The following is a 6,000-nucleotide window of genomic DNA, read 5'->3' on the forward strand; positions in this document are numbered from 1 at the left end:
AACTTTTTTTCGGACAAAAATATGTCAAAAATCATGCCCCCCAAAAAATAAAATAAAGGAGCAATGTGAGGTACAGATATGTGGTTTGTTGCCTGAGGGCAACGCCATGCCATAGAGGGTTAATATGATTATTCTTAAACAACAACAAAATGTACCACAGAATTTATTAAATGCATTCAGATGATTATCAGACATTTAATTAATTACTGGAAAAACTAAAGAACATTTTAAGAATTTGTGTCACAGTCATCTCCAAATAACTTTGAGGTACACTTAAAGTACTTTGAGTAATTCATATATGTTTGTATGTATTATTTGTTGCCACTTCACTTTTGGACAGCAAAGTTCTCTGGTTACATTAAAAAATAAATGTTCTACATTTGTAGCAGAGTTTTAAATGTTTGATGTACATCATACATGACGAGCTGCCAACACAATCCTCCAGAAATCAAGAAAACATGAATAAAGTGGGGTGTGGACCTAACACAGAGGGATTACAGTTTTTGCATTATATATTTACATTGTCTTCTACACAAGACTGCAACTCCTGCATCCGTCAGAGGAACAGAAACAAGAACTGCCGTGCATAGATTCTTCATCTTCACTAGTGCTGTTCATAATGTCAGAAACTAGAACCAATGCCAACCAAAACTGAGAGAGAAAAACTTTCCACCCTCAGCATTCACCACAGAGCTTAGACACAGACTCTCAACTTTGCATAATTATCTTTATACAGCCAATTTACCTAATCACTCTAACTAGAGAATTACAAGTACACAGAGTATTTAAAAACTCTCCACATATATTCAGTCATCACAAATAGTTCTTTCAGTCTCTTTTTTCATATTATATTCATTATGTATAAATATTTCTAGTGCTTTTGTTTGTTTAAAAAATCTTTTCAAGCTTAAAAAAGTCCTTCCATGAATATTTTTCATTGGCTGTTGTGTCTTTAAGCTCCATCTTGAAAGTTCACCACAGCTGCACCGATCAAACATTAATCCTTCTACTTCTTCTGTTTGCTCACCACAACAAAATCCTCTTCCCTCGGCACATGAATATGCAGAAAGACCTTAGCCATTCATGAGGAATGTGAAGGCAAACCGGGGCACGTTGCTGTGCTGGCTTAAAGCCGCTGTTGTGTAGACTTACATCACATCAGCTCTGGGTGCAGAAAGGCACACTAACCCATTAGGCTCCAATCTCTGTAGTATTTTTATATATATATATATATATATTTTCTGTGTCACAGCTTACTCTTCTGTGTCATGGCAGCGGTTCCCAGATGGGTCGATGGGTGAGTGTGTGTTTGAGAGCAGAGATGTTACTCCGTCTGACAGTGGAGGAGCAGCTTGATATCTAACACTGCGTAACAGTGACAGGACTTTTCAAAACAACTTCCCAAACATATTAAATAAAGCTGACCTACTCAGGAGTTTATTCTTATTGAACATTATCAGCTCCCAAAAGAATGAGAACACAATATACATTGTACAATTTATATAATTTTTATTGTTATTAATATTTTTAAACAAGTAATAAGTGCCTGAGTATGTGTAAAAACAAACATCTACACTCAGGTTGATGGCTTTGTGAAGCTGAGCTACAACAGAAAGACATTTTAGCTGTAAGCAAATGCTGGCACTTTAACATTAAGGCATAAACAGGCTTCGGTAGCCAAGTTTGGCGTGTTCATTATTCAATTTTGGTAGTGGAAACAAGTCCAGACTTCTGCTGGTGTACAATCTATCTCTACCCACGAGAGCATTGTCCGATAAAAACAAACAGGAAACTCCTCTTAAAATATGTATTTTATATTTTATATTTATATTTTATTTTTATTTTTATTTTATCTACAACTAGTTGTTATTGTGTCTTGTCTCTATGCTGTAACTGCGAAGTAATTTCCCTGCTGGGATGAATAAAGTACTTCTATTCTATTCTATTCTATTCTATTCTATGTCACTAAAACAAAACATTCTTCACCATAAAACACTCAAGAGCTACTCAGTGAGAGTTGGCAATAAACTGAAATGAGAGAAAAAAAAATGTAATCACGCATCAAACAGAAAATTAAGGTCAGTTACGAGCTCTGCACAAAGGGAGCGTCCCTGTAGCATCACAGAGCTCTAATGCTGTGTGACTGGCTCACAGGAAAAATGTTACTCACTTATTTTCTGCTTTGCTTTTTGCCTGTTAGTATTTATATCTCGGTCACAAACGTGCTTTTTTTCAATCAGCTGTAGGTCTCTTCTACCCTTTTGAGCAAGAAAATCGGTCAGGCAGTCTGTGTTGTTGCTCATGGCCAGATTTACAATGTTTTCTGCTTTTGTTGTTGCCACCAGGAACATAAAACAGTTTCTCAGAAAATCAAATTAATAAGTTTAAATTTCAAAGTTTAACATGTACTGGAGAGGCAGTAATGTTGAGGATTTAGTTACTTAATGGCATAATAACATCAAAATCAGGTAACTATAGTCATAATATTAAGTTGTCAGTGTTTCCAATGTTTAATTGCACTTTATTTGTTCCTGCAATTCACAGTCCTTTGAGATCTAACTACTTACCTACTTAGTTTACCTCTACTAGCATAGTAAATATTGATCTGTCAAAATTTTATAATTTTGGCATTTGAAAGCTTTCAGAAGTTGTGGTGTAAACATGTGTATATTTATTACTTATTAATTCAAAACGCAGCATTTTCTCTTAGTGAATTTTTATACGTTACACATATAAAGAGAAGCTTCAAGATTTTTGGAAGCACCTGACATTATGTCTGATTAGCATAAAGCCATATTTTGAGATTTTTAAAAACGTGGCTTTATGTTTAGTTTTCCTGAACATTAAGTATTTGATGGAACAAAAATAAACAAGTGTTCAAACTTAAAATTATCTCCTTATATCAATATATCACCATAAATTTAAAGAGAGGCAAATAAAGCTCTAGATATAAACATCTCCAATCCATCTGCAGCAGCACATTTTAACAAATGTGCAGGAAGGTGTGTGTTTGTGTGTCCCTATGCTTCCAGCTAAGGTCAGTGTGTGTATTACGAGCAGGATCCAGCCACTGGGGATTTAAGACAGTGTAACAGACTGTCTTGCTGGTTTTATGAACCAGATACTCCTCAGGGCCACATGTAAACACAGCAGCTTGTTTTCGGCAGACACAGCCCCTTAAGACGACTGACTTCAAGACTTCACCGGTTAAAATTTGTTCAAAAATTTGTTTAAAACTAAAGCAAATTAATGAAACTTTTTAAAATTTTGGCTTTTTTCTGATTAATTTCTCTTAACCTTCTCTCTGAAGGTTATTTTGGTTGCAGTGTGTCATTTTTGTTTTCATGAGAAAAACTGTATAAGCCTTCAGAGCCCTTTAGCTGTCAGGCCGGCTCATGGCAGCATTTAAGTACTAAATTCCACACCTGAGCGCAAAAACAGCCCAAACTGACAGTAAATTTGCACCACTGAAGCTATGTAAACAGCTTCTTGAGAGATTGCATGGGGAAAAGCATAAATATTTGTGCTCTTCAAGCCTGAGTGAATTCAGCAGAAGATAAAAAAAACATGTTAAGAGAAAGTGTTTTTCAAACTCTTTCCTGCTAACCTTTTAATTATTTTCAACTCGCTGTGAAAACTGTCGACACATCTAAATGCATCCAGCACTGACATCATCCTATGTTCATTGCAGACACACTCATCATTCTCAATGTGTTATAATTAAATAATATAATTTCTTCAGCTTAATATTTTGTACATCTTGTGCATTTGTATGTGGAAAAAGCTGAGAGTTGATCTGTCCTTTGTTTACTTTCTTGTGTGTTATATTTAGATGTGTTGGCAGATGGAGCGTTCCAGCTCATGTCTGGTCTTCTATAACCCCAGAGAATAAATCTGAGGAGACTGCAGCACAAGGTGCACAGAGGACATGTGACAGTCTGTAAAAAATAGAAAAAGTTGCTGTGGATGCTCCCATCCCCCCATCTGCGCTCCTCTAACCCTGACTATCTGAATTAAATGGGCCTTGTCGCCTCCACGCAGCTACAGCTGAGCTGTGACGCTGTTTAATGGATGACAGATGCACACAGAATCCCAACCAGAGTGTCCAAAGTGGCACACACTCTTAGAAAAATGTGCCATATTTAGCCGGTTTTAGGCCCTAAACAGTTACATGGTAAAAAAATGTGAAAATATATAATTTGTTACCTGGAACTTGGCAGAAAACTTTATAGTCTCTTCTGAAGAGTTATATGTAATGCCTCTGTTCAAGATTTCACTAATTATGTTGCAAGGAAACCACCAAACACGACCAGACAGAAAAGAAATAACAGTCCTTTGGACTCAAACATCTTGACACACAGGTCATCAATTAGATTCAGAAAAAGTCTCAAATTCTTTTCACTGCTTGCAAGTTCCTCTTCCATTAAACTCATTGAACATATTCCCATCTGTGAGGTAACAGCCAAGCCGGGCCTGTTTGTGTTTATTTACGAAGCAGACACTCAGACCATAAATGCTAAACCCAGAGGCTCAGAGAATATGACGAGGGCTCTGCAGTATGTACTTCTCTGTTTTTCATCCAAACCTCTTTCATGTTCACTCAAGTTATTCTTTAACAAGGCGAGCGCCAAATGACCGTGGTTATTCTGGCAAAGACTCAACATTTTTCAAGAACCGGATGGCGCATCACTCTATTTCAAGGACAGGATTTAGGCTCTCTGTCAGTAATGATGCTCCCAGCAGCGATTTTATTTTTTTATTTATTTTTTTGTGCTGTGAAGATGTTAACAGATGAGTTTTAAACACCAGAACATCTTCAACAGACAGATGTGCACTCTCTGAAAGGTGAGTTCAAATGCACAAATAGCCCAAGAATAGAAATAGAATCATCTTTTATGGTTATCACAGTTAATTTTTGTCTTTCTAAGCATGAAGAAAATGCTGTGCAACCACAGAGCACAAACCACAAATGCTCAGGTTTTCCCTAATTTTGCTTTCACATGATTTGCTTTCCTAAAAGATTCCACATAACTTGCACACCACAATAGTAACTGGCTAAATTCTTACTGAAGGCTTTGGAAATTGTAGTCCAACATTCTGAGGAAGGACTTCAGAAGGACTTTTAATGATGTGGGAAACTACTATGTGCTTTCAGGAAGAACAGAGCTTGTGGGTTTGAAAATTTGAAAAGAAATATCCTGGAAAGAAAATAACGCTGCCCTAAACGGTTTTCATGAAGACTCAGACAAATACAGACACAACTTGAACCAATAAAATATTTAGCTTGATCAAGTCAATGGGAATCCTGACCAACATGTAGAGATTTAGTTGCATAAACTGTTTTGTTTCAATTGTTCAATTTGCTATACATCTTACTAATTTGGGGTAAAATTTCTGCACCCACATACCCTCAAGACATCTAATCAAATCACCAGATATGAGAGTCTCCCAGTCTGGACAAGCAGAACCACTGTTGAAGCAAAAAAATCAACTTCCCTCCAGCTAAGAGAGACAGAACTAGCTCTCTTTTCTGTTCTGTCATGGTGGATGTGGTTTTGTTAAGAAGACAGATAAAAGGTAGTTCTAAAACTTTTACTTCTTCATCTTTTTCTATTTTTTTCTCTTCAGATTTAGTAGATATGATTATTTAATATTAGGTCACAATTCCCTTTCTTTAAACACCCAAATAACTTATAAACATTTGATAAATCTCTTTGCTTAAGTTTTTTTATACAGATTGTTAGCTGATACAGAACGCTAAACATTATTTATTTGTATAAATAATGTTTAATGTTTAATAATACATAATGTCTAAGCAATTTTGTTTTATGAAAATAATATTGATGGTCATTATTAATGTCCAAATGATTTGATGTGAATGCATTACTTTGAAAATGGCTGTAGGTTAAAAGTTAGCTAGGCTCACTTATTTACCTTTGGCCATTTTTTGGCTGTAAAAATTTACACAGATTGCTTATTAATCAGTCACTAAGCGCTCTG

This window comes from Xiphophorus hellerii, chromosome 20 (genome assembly GCF_003331165.1).
Source record: "Xiphophorus hellerii strain 12219 chromosome 20, Xiphophorus_hellerii-4.1, whole genome shotgun sequence".
NCBI classification, from domain to species: Eukaryota; Metazoa; Chordata; class Actinopteri; order Cyprinodontiformes; family Poeciliidae; genus Xiphophorus; species Xiphophorus hellerii.